The sequence below is a fragment of the Schistocerca serialis genome, chromosome 1 (genome assembly GCF_023864345.2).
Source record: "Schistocerca serialis cubense isolate TAMUIC-IGC-003099 chromosome 1, iqSchSeri2.2, whole genome shotgun sequence".
In the NCBI taxonomy this organism is placed as follows: Eukaryota; Metazoa; Arthropoda; class Insecta; order Orthoptera; family Acrididae; genus Schistocerca; species Schistocerca serialis.
The window spans coordinates 147,645,358-147,658,453 of record NC_064638.1 but is presented as its reverse complement, the minus strand read 5'-3'; the positions used below and the strand labels follow the sequence as shown (position 1 = coordinate 147,658,453).

The following is a 13,096-nucleotide window of genomic DNA, read 5'->3' as shown; positions in this document are numbered from 1 at the left end:
GTTTTACTCACTGGGGCAAAATCAGTCTCACCACATACAGGTGTAATAGTTGAGAAAGTTGGTGTTTGTGAGTGCTTACAGGTATCACAGGTATGACGACGATATGAAAATACACACTTACTGACAACCTGAAACGAAACGATGGCCATTATCAATCGACCTGTTAGCTGCGGAAGTGTTTCAAAGCGTGATGGCGCTGTGAAAGGAAACGCTATTTTAAAATTACTTGTTGGCAAACGGTATGACCCATATGAATAGTCACTTACCTGTCTTGTGTGCAGGACTTACAGTTCAGAAAGGGAATAGCCTAAGACGGCAGGTATAAGAATTGCCAGCGGAAAGTAGGTGGCTGGACTTCAATATGTCTGAGTATGTACAGCCACACAGGAAAGGCTCATGCGACGTCCCGACTCTCTGCAGACGTAGAGTAGCGCATCAGGAAGGGTACACTTGGCAAGTGTTGATTTGAGCGAGCACACCGCCAGCTTAAAGCCAGTCAGCCTCTGTGGCCTAATGGATAAGGCATCGGTCTCCTAAACCGGGGATTGTGGGTTCGAGTCCCACCAGAGGTACACGTTTTACTCACTGGGGCAAAATCAGTCTCACCACATACAGGTGTAATAGTTGAGAAAGTTGGTGTTTGTGAGTACTTAGAGGTATCACAGGTATGACGACGATATGAAAATACACACTTACTGACAACCTGAAACGAAACGATGGCCATTATCAATCGACCTGTTAGCTGCGGAAGTGTTTCAAAGCGTGATGGCGCTGTGAAAGGAAACGCTATTTTAAAATTACTTGTTGGTAAACGGTATGACCCATATGAATAGTCACTTACCTGTCTTGTGTGCAGGACTTACAGTTCAGAAAGGGAATAGCCTAAGACGGCAGGTATAAGAATTGCCAGCGGAAAGTAGGTGGCTGGACTTCAATATGTCTGAGTATGTACAGGCACACAGGAAAGGCTCATGCGACGTCCCGACTCTCTGCAGACGTAGAGTAGCGCATCAGGAAGGGTACACTTGGCAAGTGTTGATTTGAGCGAGCACACCGCCAGCTTAAAGCCAGTCAGCCTCTGTGGCCTAATGGATAAGGCATCGCTCTCCTAAACTGGGGGTTGTGGGTTCGAGTCCCACCAGAGGTACACGTTTTACTCACTGGGGCAAAATCAGTCTCACCACATACAGGTGTAATAGTTGAGAAAGTTGGTGTTTGTGAGTGCTTACAGGTATCACAGGTATGACGACGATATGAAAATACACACTTACTGACAACCTGAAACGAAACGATGGCCATTATCAATCGACCTGTTAGCTGCGGAAGTGTTTCAAAGCGTGATGGCGCTGTGAAAGGAAACGCTATTTTAAAATTACTTGTTGGTAAACGGTATGACCCATATGAATAGTCACTTACCTGTCTTGTGTGCAGGACTTACAGTTCAGAAAGGGAATAGCCTAAGACGGCAGGTATAAGAATTGCCAGCGGAAAGTAGGTGGCTGGACTTCAATATGTTTGAGTATGTACAGGCACACAGGAAAGGCTCATGCGACGTCCCGACTCTCTGCAGACGTAGAGTAGCGCATCAGGAAGGGTACACTTGGCAAGTGTTGATTTGAGCGAGCACACCGCCAGCTTAAAGCCAGTCAGCCTCTGTGGCCTAATGGATAATGCATCGGTCTCCTAAACTGGGGATTGTGGGTTCGAGTCCCACCAGAGGTACACGTTTTACTCACTGGGGCAAAATCAGTCTCACCACATACAGGTGTAATAGTTGAGAAAGTTGGTGTTTGTGAGTGCTTACAGGTATCACAGGTATGACGACGATATGAAAATACACACTTACTGACAACCTGAAACGAAACGATGGCCATTATCAATCGACCTGTTAGCTGCGGAAGTGATGGCGCTGTGAAAGGAAACGCTATTTTAAAATTACTTGTTGGTAAACGGTATGACCCATATGAATAGTCACTTACCTGTCTTGTGTGCAGGACTTACAGTTCAGAAAGGGAATAGCCTAAGACGGCAGGTATAAGAATTGCCAGCGGAAAGTAGGTGGCTGGACTTCAATATGTCTGAGTATGTACAGGCACACAGGAAAGGCTCATGCGACGTCCCGACTCTCTGCAGACGTAGAGTAGCGCATCAGGAAGGGTACACTTGGCAAGTGTTGATTTGAGCGAGCACACCGCCAGCTTAAAGCCAGTCAGCCTCTGTGGCCTAATGGATAAGGCATCGGTCTCCTAAACCGGGGATTGTGGGTTCGAGTCCCACCAGGGGTACACGTTTTACTCACTGGGGCAAAATCAGTCTCACCACATACAGGTGTAATAGTTGAGAAAGTTGGTGTTTGTGAGTGCTTACAGGTATCACAGGTATGACGACGATATGAAAATACACACTTACTGACAACCTGAAACGAAACGATGGCCATTATCAATCGACCTGTTAGCTGCGGAAGTGTTTCAAAGCGTGATGGCGCTGTGAAAGGAAACGCTATTTTAAAATTACTTGTTGGTAAACGGTATGACCCATATGAATAGTCACTTACCTGTCTTGTGTGCAGGACTTACAGTTCAGAAAGGGAATAGCCTAAGACGGCAGGTATAAGAATTGCCAGCGGAAAGTAGGTGGCTGGACTTCAATATGTCTGAGTATGTACAGGCACACAGGAAAGGCTCATGCGACGTCCCGACTCTCTGCAGACGTAGAGTAGCGCATCAGGAAGGGTACACTTGGCAAGTGTTGATTTGAGCGAGCACACCGCCAGCTTAAAGCCAGTCAGCCTCTGTGGCCTAATGGATAAGGCATCGGTCTCCTAAACCGGGGATTGTGGGTTCGAGTCCCACCAGAGGTACACGTTTTACTCACTGGGGCAAAATCAGTCTCACCACATACAGGTGTAATAGTTGAGAAAGTTGGTGTTTGTGAGTGCTTACAGGTATCACAGGTATGACGACGATATGAAAATACACACTTACTGACAACCTGAAACGAAACGATGGCCATTATCAATCGACCTGTTAGCTGCGGAAGTGTTTCAAAGCGTGATGGCGCTGTGAAAGGAAACGCTATTTTAAAATTACTTGTTGGTAAACGGTATGACCCATATGAATAGTCACTTACCTGTCTTGTGTGCAGGACTTACAGTTCAGAAAGGGAATAGCCTAAGACGGCAGGTATAAGAATTGCCAGCGGAAAGTAGGTGGCTGGACTTCAATATGTCTGAGTATGTACAGGCACACAGGAAAGGCTCATGCGACGTCCCGACTCTCTGCAGACGTAGAGTAGCGCATCAGGAAGGGTACACTTGGCAAGTGTTGATTTGAGCGAGCACACCGCCAGCTTAAAGCCAGTCAGCCTCTGTGGCCTAATGGATAAGGCATCGGTCTCCTAAACCGGGGATTGTGGGTTCGAGTCCCACCAGAGGTACACGTTTTACTCACTGGGGCAAAATCAGTCTCACCACATACAGGTGTAATAGTTGAGAAAGTTGGTGTTTGTGAGTGCTTACAGGTATCACAGGTATGACGACGATATGAAAATACACACTTACTGACAACCTGAAACGAAACGATGGCCATTATCAATCGACCTGTTAGCTGCGGAAGTGTTTCAAAGCGTGATGGCGCTGTGAAAGGAAACGCTATTTTAAAATTACTTGTTGGTAAACGGTATGACCCATATGAATAGTCACTTACCTGTCTTGTGTGCAGGACTTACAGTTCAGAAAGGGAATAGCCTAAGACGGCAGGTATAAGAATTGCCAGCGGAAAGTAGGTGGCTGGACTTCAATATGTCTGAGTATGTACAGGCACACAGGAAAGGCTCATGCGACGTCCCGACTCTCTGCAGACGTAGAGTAGCGCATCAGGAAGGGTACACTTGGCAAGTGTTGATTTGAGCGAGCACACCGCCAGCTTAAAGCCAGTCAGCCTCTGTGGCCTAATGGATAAGGCATCGGTCTCCTAAACCGGGGATTGTGGGTTCGAGTCCCACCAGAGGTACACGTTTTACTCACTGGGGCAAAATCAGTCTCACCACATACAGGTGTAATAGTTGAGAAAGTTGGTGTTTGTGAGTGCTTACAGGTATCACAGGTATGACGACGATATGAAAATACACACTTACTGACAACCTGAAACGAAACGATGGCCATTATCAATCGACCTGTTAGCTGCGGAAGTGTTTCAAAGCGTGATGGCGCTGTGAAAGGAAACGCTATTTTAAAATTACTTGTTGGTAAACGGTATGACCCATATGAATAGTCACTTACCTGTCTTGTGTGCAGGACTTACAGTTCAGAAAGGGAATAGCCTAAGACGGCAGGTATAAGAATTGCCAGCGGAAAGTAGGTGGCTGGACTTCAATATGTCTGAGTATGTACAGGCACACAGGAAAGGCTCATGCGACGTCCCGACTCTCTGCAGACGTAGAGTAGCGCATCAGGAAGGGTACACTTGGCAAGTGTTGATTTGAGCGAGCACACCGCCAGCTTAAAGCCAGTCAGCCTCTGTGGCCTAATGGATAAGGCATCGGTCTCCTAAACCGGGGATTGTGGGTTCGAGTCCCACCAGAGTTACACGTTTTACTCACTGGGGCAAAATCAGTCTCACCACATACAGGTGTAATAGTTGAGAAAGTTGGTGTTTGTGAGTGCTTACAGGTATCACAGGTATGACGACGATATGAAAATACACACTTACTGACAACCTGAAACGAAACGATGGCCATTATCAATCGACCTGTTAGCTGCGGAAGTGTTTCAAAGCGTGATGGCGCTGTGAAAGGAAACGCTATTTTAAAATTACTTGTTGGTAAACGGTATGACCCATATGAATAGTCACTTACCTGTCTTGTGTGCAGGACTTACAGTTCAGAAAGGGAATAGCCTAAGACGGCAGGTATAAGAATTGCCAGCGGAAAGTAGGTGGCTGGACTTCAATATGTCTGAGTATGTACAGCCACACAGGAAAGGCTCATGCGACGTCCCGACTCTCTGCAGACGTAGAGTAGCGCATCAGGAAGGGTACACTTGGCAAGTGTTGATTTGAGCGAGCACACCGCCAGCTTAAAGCCAGTCAGCCTCTGTGGCCTAATGGATAAGGCATCGGTCTCCTAAACCGGGGATTGTGGGTTCGAGTCCCACCAGAGGTACACGTTTTACTCACTGGGGCAAAATCAGTCTCACCACATACAGGTGTAATAGTTGAGAAAGTTGGTGTTTGTGAGTGCCTACAGGTATCACAGGTATGACGACGATATGAAAATACACACTTACTGACAACCTGAAACGAAACGATGGCCATTATCAATCGACCTGTTAGCTGCGGAAGTGTTTCAAAGCGTGATGGCGCTGTGAAAGGAAACGCTATTTTAAAATTACTTGTTGGTAAACGGTATGACCCATATGAATAGTCACTTACCTGTCTTGTGTGCAGGACTTACAGTTCAGAAAGGGAATAGCCTAAGACGGCAGGTATAAGAATTGCCAGCGGAAAGTAGGTGGCTGGACTTCAATATGTCTGAGTATGTACAGGCACACAGGAAAGGCTCATGCGACGTCCCGACTCTCTGCAGACGTAGAGTAGCGCATCAGGAAGGGTACACTTGGCAAGTGTTGATTTGAGCGAGCACACCGCCAGCTTAAAGCCAGTCAGCCTCTGTGGCCTAATGGATAAGGCATCGGTCTCCTAAACCGGGGATTGTGGGTTCGAGTCCCACCAGAGGTACACGTTTTACTCACTGGGGCAAAATCAGTCTCACCACATACAGGTGTAATAGTTGAGAAAGTTGGTGTTTGTGAGTGCTTACAGGTATCACAGGTATGACGACGATATGAAAATACACACTTACTGACAACCTGAAACGAAACGATGGCCATTATCAATCGACCTGTTAGCTGCGGAAGTGTTTCAAAGCGTGATGGCGCTGTGAAAGGAAACGCTATTTTAAAATTACTTGTTGGTAAACGGTATGACCCATATGAATAGTCACTTACCTGTCTTGTGTGCAGGACTTACAGTTCAGAAAGGGAATAGCCTAAGACGGCAGGTATAAGAATTGCCAGCGGAAAGTAGGTGGCTGGACTTCAATATGTCTGAGTATGTACAGGCACACAGGAAAGGCTCATGCGACGTCCCGACTCTCTGCAGACGTAGAGTAGCGCATCAGGAAGGGTACACTTGGCAAGTGTTGATTTGAGCGAGCACACCGCCAGCTTAAAGCCAGTCAGCCTCTGTGGCCTAATGGATAAGGCATCGGTCTCCTAAACCGGGGATTGTGGGTTCGAGTCCCACCAGAGGTACACGTTTTACTCACTGGGGCAAAATCAGTCTCACCACATACAGGTGTAATAGTTGAGAAAGTTGGTGTTTGTGAGTGCTTACAGGTATCACAGGTATGACGACGATATGAAAATACACACTTACTGACAACCTGAAACGAAACGATGGCCATTATCAATCGACCTGTTAGCTGCGGAAGTGTTTCAAAGCGTGATGGCGCTGTGAAAGGAAACGCTATTTTAAAATTACTTGTTGGTAAACGGTATGACCCATATGAATAGTCACTTACCTGTCTTGTGTGCAGGACTTACAGTTCAGAAAGGGAATAGCCTAAGACGGCAGGTATAAGAATTGCCAGCGGAAAGTAGGTGGCTGGACTTCAATATGTCTGAGTATGTACAGGCACACAGGAAAGGCTCATGCGACGTCCCGACTCTCTGCAGACGTAGAGTAGCGCATCAGGAAGGGTACACTTGGCAAGTGTTGATTTGAGCGAGCACACCGCCAGCTTAAAGCCAGTCAGCCTCTGTGGCCTAATGGATAAGGCATCGGTCTCCTAAACCGGGGATTGTGGGTTCGAGTCCCACCAGAGGTACACGTTTTACTCACTGGGGCAAAATCAGTCTCACCACATACAGGTGTAATAGTTGAGAAAGTTGGTGTTTGTGAGTGCTTACAGGTATCACAGGTATGACGACGATATGAAAATACACACTTACTGACAACCTGAAACGAAACGATGGCCATTATCAATCGACCTGTTAGCTGCGGAAGTGTTTCAAAGCGTGATGGCGCTGTGAAAGGAAACGCTATTTTAAAATTACTTGTTGGTAAACGGTATGACCCATATGAATAGTCACTTACCTGTCTTGTGTGCAGGACTTACAGTTCAGAAAGGGAATAGCCTAAGACGGCAGGTATAAGAATTGCCAGCGGAAAGTAGGTGGCTGGACTTCAATATGTCTGAGTATGTACAGGCACACAGGAAAGGCTCATGCGACGTCCCGACTCTCTGCAGACGTAGAGTAGCGCATCAGGAAGGGTACACTTGGCAAGTGTTGATTTGAGCGAGCACACCGCCAGCTTAAAGCCAGTCAGCCTCTGTGGCGTAATGGATAAGGCATCGGTCTCCTAAACCGGGGATTGTGGGTTCGAGTCCCACCAGAGGTACACGTTTTACTCACTGGGGCAAAATCAGTCTCACCACATACAGGTGTAATAGTTGAGAAAGTTGGTGTTTGTGAGTGCTTACAGGTATCACAGGTATGACGACGATATGAAAATACACACTTACTGACAACCTGAAACGAAACGATGGCCATTATCAATCGACCTGTTAGCTGCGGAAGTGTTTCAAAGCGTGATGGCGCTGTGAAAGGAAACGCTATTTTAAAATTACTTGTTGGTAAACGGTATGACCCATATGAATAGTCACTTACCTGTCTTGTGTGCAGGACTTACAGTTCAGAAAGGGAATAGCCTAAGACGGCAGGTATAAGAATTGCCAGCGGAAAGTAGGTGGCTGGACTTCAATATGTCTGAGTATGTACAGGCACACAGGAAAGGCTCATGCGACGTCCCGACTCTCTGCAGACGTAGAGTAGCGCATCAGGAAGGGTACACTTGGCAAGTGTTGATTTGAGCGAGCACACCGCCAGCTTAAAGCCAGTCAGCCTCTGTGGCCTAATGGATAAGGCATCGGTCTCCTAAACCGGGGATTGTGGGTTCGAGTCCCACCAGAGGTACACGTTTTACTCACTGGGGCAAAATCAGTCTCACCACATACAGGTGTAATAGTTGAGAAAGTTGGTGTTTGTGAGTGCTTACAGGTATCACAGGTATGACGACGATATGAAAATACACACTTACTGACAACCTGAAACGAAACGATGGCCATTATCAATCGACCTGTTAGCTGCGGAAGTGTTTCAAAGCGTGATGGCGCTGTGAAAGGAAACGCTATTTTAAAATTACTTGTTGGTAAACGGTATGACCCATATGAATAGTCACTTACCTGTCTTGTGTGCAGGACTTACAGTTCAGAAAGGGAATAGCCTAAGACGGCAGGTATAAGAATTGCCAGCGGAAAGTAGGTGGCTGGACTTCAATATGTCTGAGTATGTACAGGCACACAGGAAAGGCTCATGCGACGTCCCGACTCTCTGCAGACGTAGAGTAGCGCATCAGGAAGGGTACACTTGGCAAGTGTTGATTTGAGCGAGCACACCGCCAGCTTAAAGCCAGTCAGCCTCTGTGGCCTAATGGATAAGGCATCGGTCTCCTAAACCGGGGATTGTGGGTTCGAGTCCCACCAGAGGTACACGTTTTACTCACTGGGGCAAAATCAGTCTCACCACATACAGGTGTAATAGTTGAGAAAGTTGGTGTTTGTGAGTGCTTACAGGTATCACAGGTATGACGACGATATGAAAATACACACTTACTGACAACCTGAAACGAAACGATGGCCATTATCAATCGACCTGTTAGCTGCGGAAGTGTTTCAAAGCGTGATGGCGCTGTGAAAGGAAACGCTATTTTAAAATTACTTGTTGGTAAACGGTATGACCCATATGAATAGTCACTTACCAGTCTTGTGTGCAGGACTTACAGTTCAGAAAGGGAATAGCCTAAGACGGCAGGTATAAGAATTGCCAGCGGAAAGTAGGTGGCTGGACTTCAATATGTCTGAGTATGTACAGGCACACAGGAAAGGCTCATGCGACGTCCCGACTCTCTGCAGACGTAGAGTAGCGCATCAGGAAGGGTACACTTGGCAAGTGTTGATTTGAGCGAGCACACCGCCAGCTTAAAGCCAGTCAGCCTCTGTGGCCTAATGGATAAGGCATCGGTCTCCTAAACCGGGGATTGTGGGTTCGAGTCCCACCAGAGGTACACGTTTTACTCACTGGGGCAAAATCAGTCTCACCACATACAGGTGTAATAGTTGAGAAAGTTGGTGTTTGTGAGTGCTTACAGGTATCACAGGTATGACGACGATATGAAAATACACACTTACTGACAACCTGAAACGAAACGATGGCCATTATCAATCGACCTGTTAGCTGCGGAAGTGTTTCAAAGCGTGATGGCGCTGTGAAAGGAAACGCTATTTTAAAATTACTTGTTGGTAAACGGTATGACCCATATGAATAGTCACTTACCTGTCTTGTGTGCAGGACTTACAGTTCAGAAAGGGAATAGCCTAAGACGGCAGGTATAAGAATTGCCAGCGGAAAGTAGGTGGCTGGACTTCAATATGTCTGAGTATGTACAGGCACACAGGAAAGGCTCATGCGACGTCCCGACTCTCTGCAGACGTAGAGTAGCGCATCAGGAAGGGTACACTTGGCAAGTGTTGATTTGAGCGAGCACACCGCCAGCTTAAAGCCAGTCAGCCTCTGTGGCCTAATGGATAAGGCATCGGTCTCCTAAACCGGGGATTGTGGGTTCGAGTCCCACCAGAGGTACACGTTTTACTCACTGGGGCAAAATCAGTCTCACCACATACAGGTGTAATAGTTGAGAAAGTTGGTGTTTGTGAGTGCTTACAGGTATCACAGGTATGACGACGATATGAAAATACACACTTACTGACAACCTGAAACGAAACGATGGCCATTATCAATCGACCTGTTAGCTGCGGAAGTGTTTCAAAGCGTGATGGCGCTGTGAAAGGAAACGCTATTTTAAAATTACTTGTTGGTAAACGGTATGACCCATATGAATAGTCACTTACCTGTCTTGTGTGCAGGACTTACAGTTCAGAAAGGGAATAGCCTAAGACGGCAGGTATAAGAATTGCCAGCGGAAAGTAGGTGGCTGGACTTCAATATGTCTGAGTATGTACAGGCACACAGGAAAGGCTCATGCGACGTCCCGACTCTCTGCAGACGTAGAGTAGCGCATCAGGAAGGGTACACTTGGCAAGTGTTGATTTGAGCGAGCACACCGCCAGCTTAAAGCCAGTCAGCCTCTGTGGCCTAATGGATAAGGCATCGGTCTCCTAAACCGGGGATTGTGGGTTCGAGTCCCACCAGAGGTACACGTTTTACTCACTGGGGCAAAATCAGTCTCACCACATACAGGTGTAATAGTTGAGAAAGTTGGTGTTTGTGAGTGCTTACAGGTATCACAGGTATGACGACGATATGAAAATACACACTTACTGACAACCTGAAACGAAACGATGGCCATTATCAATCGACCTGTTAGCTGCGGAAGTGTTTCAAAGCGTGATGGCGCTGTGAAAGGAAACGCTATTTTAAAATTACTTGTTGGTAAACGGTATGACCCATATGAATAGTCACTTACCTGTCTTGTGTGCAGGACTTACAGTTCAGAAAGGGAATAGCCTAAGACGGCAGGTATAAGAATTGCCAGCGGAAAGTAGGTGGCTGGACTTCAATATGTCTGAGTATGTACAGGCACACAGGAAAGGCTCATGCGACGTCCCGACTCTCTGCAGACGTAGAGTAGCGCATCAGGAAGGGTACACTTGGCAAGTGTTGATTTGAGCGAGCACACCGCCAGCTTAAAGCCAGTCAGCCTCTGTGGCCTAATGGATAAGGCATCGGTCTCCTAAACCGGGGATTGTGGGTTCGAGTCCCACCAGAGGTACACGTTTTACTCACTGGGGCAAAATCAGTCTCACCACATACAGGTGTAATAGTTGAGAAAGTTGGTGTTTGTGAGTGCTTACAGGTATCACAGGTATGACGACGATATGAAAATACACACTTACTGACAACCTGAAACGAAACGATGGCCATTATCAATCGACCTGTTAGCTGCGGAAGTGTTTCAAAGCGTGATGGCGCTGTGAAAGGAAACGCTATTTTAAAATTACTTGTTGGTAAACGGTATGACCCATATGAATAGTCACTTACCTGTCTTGTGTGCAGGACTTACAGTTCAGAAAGGGAATAGCCTAAGACGGCAGGTATAAGAATTGCCAGCGGAAAGTAGGTGGCTGGACTTCAATATGTCTGAGTATGTACAGGCACACAGGAAAGGCTCATGCGACGTCCCGACTCTCTGCAGACGTAGAGTAGCGCATCAGGAAGGGTACACTTGGCAAGTGTTGATTTGAGCGAGCACACCGCCAGCTTAAAGCCAGTCAGCCTCTGTGGCCTAATGGACGAGTCGGGCTTGAGAAGCCGTGCGGCGCGGACGTGCTGTTTACGTCCTAGCCGCGACCAGCAGCTTAGCAGAGGCGGTGAGTGTTGTGATAGCGGCGCAGCGTCCATCGTACAGGCAACGTTCACATGGCTCATACTATACGAAAGTCGACAGTCAAGTTCACGTTTGAGAACCGCTTTGCCCGACCCAAAGCGCTTGAAGTTGAACGTTTTTTGAGAGAGGTAGTAAAATTAGATCCAAACGAACTATTTGGTATTCATCTTTCGATAGTGGCAAGTGTTGTGTATGTGAAACTTATCAATGACGATTGCTGTGACCGACTGATTCGGACGTCGGGAGGCTCTTATAAGTTCCTTCACTCCGATGGCAATGTAGGGACAGTCCTTGTGGAACCAGCGGGCATTGGAATCAGAACGGTACGTGTCTTTGAACTACCATTTGAGGTGACTGCCCACCAAGTAACTTCGGCCCTGCAAAATTATGGGACGGTCCTCGCCCATACAGAGGAGAAGTGGTTGAGCTTTGAGACGTACCCTGTTCTTAATGGTGTCCGTCAAGTGAGAATCGACCTTCAGAAACATATCCCCTCCTACGTATACATTTGTGGCTGCAGAGCGATCGTCATGTATGATGGACAACCTCGTACATGCTCTGGTTGTGGAAAAGAAGGTCACGTACGATCGGACTGTCTACAACGACGAATTGCACAATTGCCTGTGGGCGAGAACCTCGATCCGCAGCGGTCCCAAGCTATGCCACTTACGTATGTCGCGGCTGCGCGAGGAGCTGCGGTGCCATTCCCCGCTGTTACCGATCCTCCCGCTGCATCACAGGAGCAGGCCATGCTGCAGGAGGCCCCGGTGGTCGATCACTCAGTGCGGCCGGCTTCAGACGCCCCCAGTCCGGATGTCTCCGCGCATGTGGACCCTCCGCGGACGGAAGTGATGGACGTGGTCTCTGACGTGACGCCCGAGACGGGAGCGGACTCCGAAACACCTAGTGCGGGACAGTCTCAACCTTCAGACGCGGAGGAAGCCCATACTTCTCGGCACCAACAAAAGAAGCGCAAGAAACAACGTATCGCTCCCCCAGATGCTGGCGAAGCAGCTCGCCCATATCGTGAAAAAGCCACACGGATTGCGCAAACGCAGCGCGGCACTCCGGCGACGAGTTCTGCAACAGACCAGGCCCCTACGCAGCGAGAGGCCAGCCCCCCCGGTCACGGTGGCGTTGACGCCTGCAGTGCGACCCCTATGGATGTGAGTACGACGCGACCCCTTGAACCATGTGATGAGCCGGATCGCAACCTTCCGAACTTGCTCCGCCCCGCCCCTGTGCATAATGAAGTAAATTGGGCTGATGATGTTGAGATTGACGCTCAGGATTCCGGACCGACGGATAAACCACTGGCCGTGGACGACACCCATGGTACCATGGGTAACGCATTCCGACCAGGATCAAGTGAGCCGATCGACGGCTCGGAGAAAGCACAGCGAACCTAAAAGCAGAAGGTGCCGCGGCGATGTGTCCAATGAACCCTCAACAGGCGTATCGCATAGCGACAATCAACATTAATAAAATCAGCAGTGCTCGTAAACTGCAGCTTCTCAGTGACATGTTACGAGCGGCGGATGTCGATATCGCCCTGTTACAGGAGGTCAGGG

At 48.0% G+C, this 13,096-nt stretch overlaps 17 non-coding genes across 17 annotated transcripts; all 17 read left to right on the top strand.

Moving 5' to 3' along the window:
• The first annotated feature begins 499 nt into the window (after positions 1–499).
• Trnar-ccu (transfer RNA arginine (anticodon CCU)) lies at positions 500–572 on the top strand. The gene has a single exon. It is a non-coding gene; the product is annotated as a tRNA-Arg (tRNA).
• A 1,640-nt stretch (positions 573–2,212) lies between these two features.
• On the top strand, positions 2,213–2,285 carry Trnar-ccu (transfer RNA arginine (anticodon CCU)). Its single transcript has one exon. It is a non-coding gene; the product is annotated as a tRNA-Arg (tRNA).
• Positions 2,286–2,787: 502 nt separating this feature from the next.
• Positions 2,788–2,860, top strand: Trnar-ccu (transfer RNA arginine (anticodon CCU)). The gene has a single exon. It is a non-coding gene; the product is annotated as a tRNA-Arg (tRNA).
• Positions 2,861–3,362: 502 nt separating this feature from the next.
• Positions 3,363–3,435, top strand: Trnar-ccu (transfer RNA arginine (anticodon CCU)). The gene has a single exon. It is a non-coding gene; the product is annotated as a tRNA-Arg (tRNA).
• A 502-nt stretch (positions 3,436–3,937) lies between these two features.
• Trnar-ccu (transfer RNA arginine (anticodon CCU)) lies at positions 3,938–4,010 on the top strand. The gene has a single exon. It is a non-coding gene; the product is annotated as a tRNA-Arg (tRNA).
• A 502-nt stretch (positions 4,011–4,512) lies between these two features.
• Positions 4,513–4,587, top strand: Trnar-ccu (transfer RNA arginine (anticodon CCU)). The gene has a single exon. It is a non-coding gene; the product is annotated as a tRNA-Arg (tRNA).
• A 500-nt stretch (positions 4,588–5,087) lies between these two features.
• Trnar-ccu (transfer RNA arginine (anticodon CCU)) lies at positions 5,088–5,160 on the top strand. Its single transcript has one exon. It is a non-coding gene; the product is annotated as a tRNA-Arg (tRNA).
• Positions 5,161–5,662: 502 nt separating this feature from the next.
• Trnar-ccu (transfer RNA arginine (anticodon CCU)) lies at positions 5,663–5,735 on the top strand. Its single transcript has one exon. It is a non-coding gene; the product is annotated as a tRNA-Arg (tRNA).
• Positions 5,736–6,237: 502 nt separating this feature from the next.
• Trnar-ccu (transfer RNA arginine (anticodon CCU)) lies at positions 6,238–6,310 on the top strand. Its single transcript has one exon. It is a non-coding gene; the product is annotated as a tRNA-Arg (tRNA).
• A 502-nt stretch (positions 6,311–6,812) lies between these two features.
• Positions 6,813–6,885, top strand: Trnar-ccu (transfer RNA arginine (anticodon CCU)). The gene has a single exon. It is a non-coding gene; the product is annotated as a tRNA-Arg (tRNA).
• A 502-nt stretch (positions 6,886–7,387) lies between these two features.
• Trnar-ccu (transfer RNA arginine (anticodon CCU)) lies at positions 7,388–7,460 on the top strand. Its single transcript has one exon. It is a non-coding gene; the product is annotated as a tRNA-Arg (tRNA).
• Positions 7,461–7,962: 502 nt separating this feature from the next.
• On the top strand, positions 7,963–8,035 carry Trnar-ccu (transfer RNA arginine (anticodon CCU)). Its single transcript has one exon. It is a non-coding gene; the product is annotated as a tRNA-Arg (tRNA).
• Positions 8,036–8,537: 502 nt separating this feature from the next.
• On the top strand, positions 8,538–8,610 carry Trnar-ccu (transfer RNA arginine (anticodon CCU)). Its single transcript has one exon. It is a non-coding gene; the product is annotated as a tRNA-Arg (tRNA).
• Positions 8,611–9,112: 502 nt separating this feature from the next.
• Trnar-ccu (transfer RNA arginine (anticodon CCU)) lies at positions 9,113–9,185 on the top strand. The gene has a single exon. It is a non-coding gene; the product is annotated as a tRNA-Arg (tRNA).
• A 502-nt stretch (positions 9,186–9,687) lies between these two features.
• On the top strand, positions 9,688–9,760 carry Trnar-ccu (transfer RNA arginine (anticodon CCU)). The gene has a single exon. It is a non-coding gene; the product is annotated as a tRNA-Arg (tRNA).
• A 502-nt stretch (positions 9,761–10,262) lies between these two features.
• Trnar-ccu (transfer RNA arginine (anticodon CCU)) lies at positions 10,263–10,335 on the top strand. Its single transcript has one exon. It is a non-coding gene; the product is annotated as a tRNA-Arg (tRNA).
• Positions 10,336–10,837: 502 nt separating this feature from the next.
• On the top strand, positions 10,838–10,910 carry Trnar-ccu (transfer RNA arginine (anticodon CCU)). The gene has a single exon. It is a non-coding gene; the product is annotated as a tRNA-Arg (tRNA).
• Positions 10,911–13,096: the final 2,186 nt, after the last annotated feature.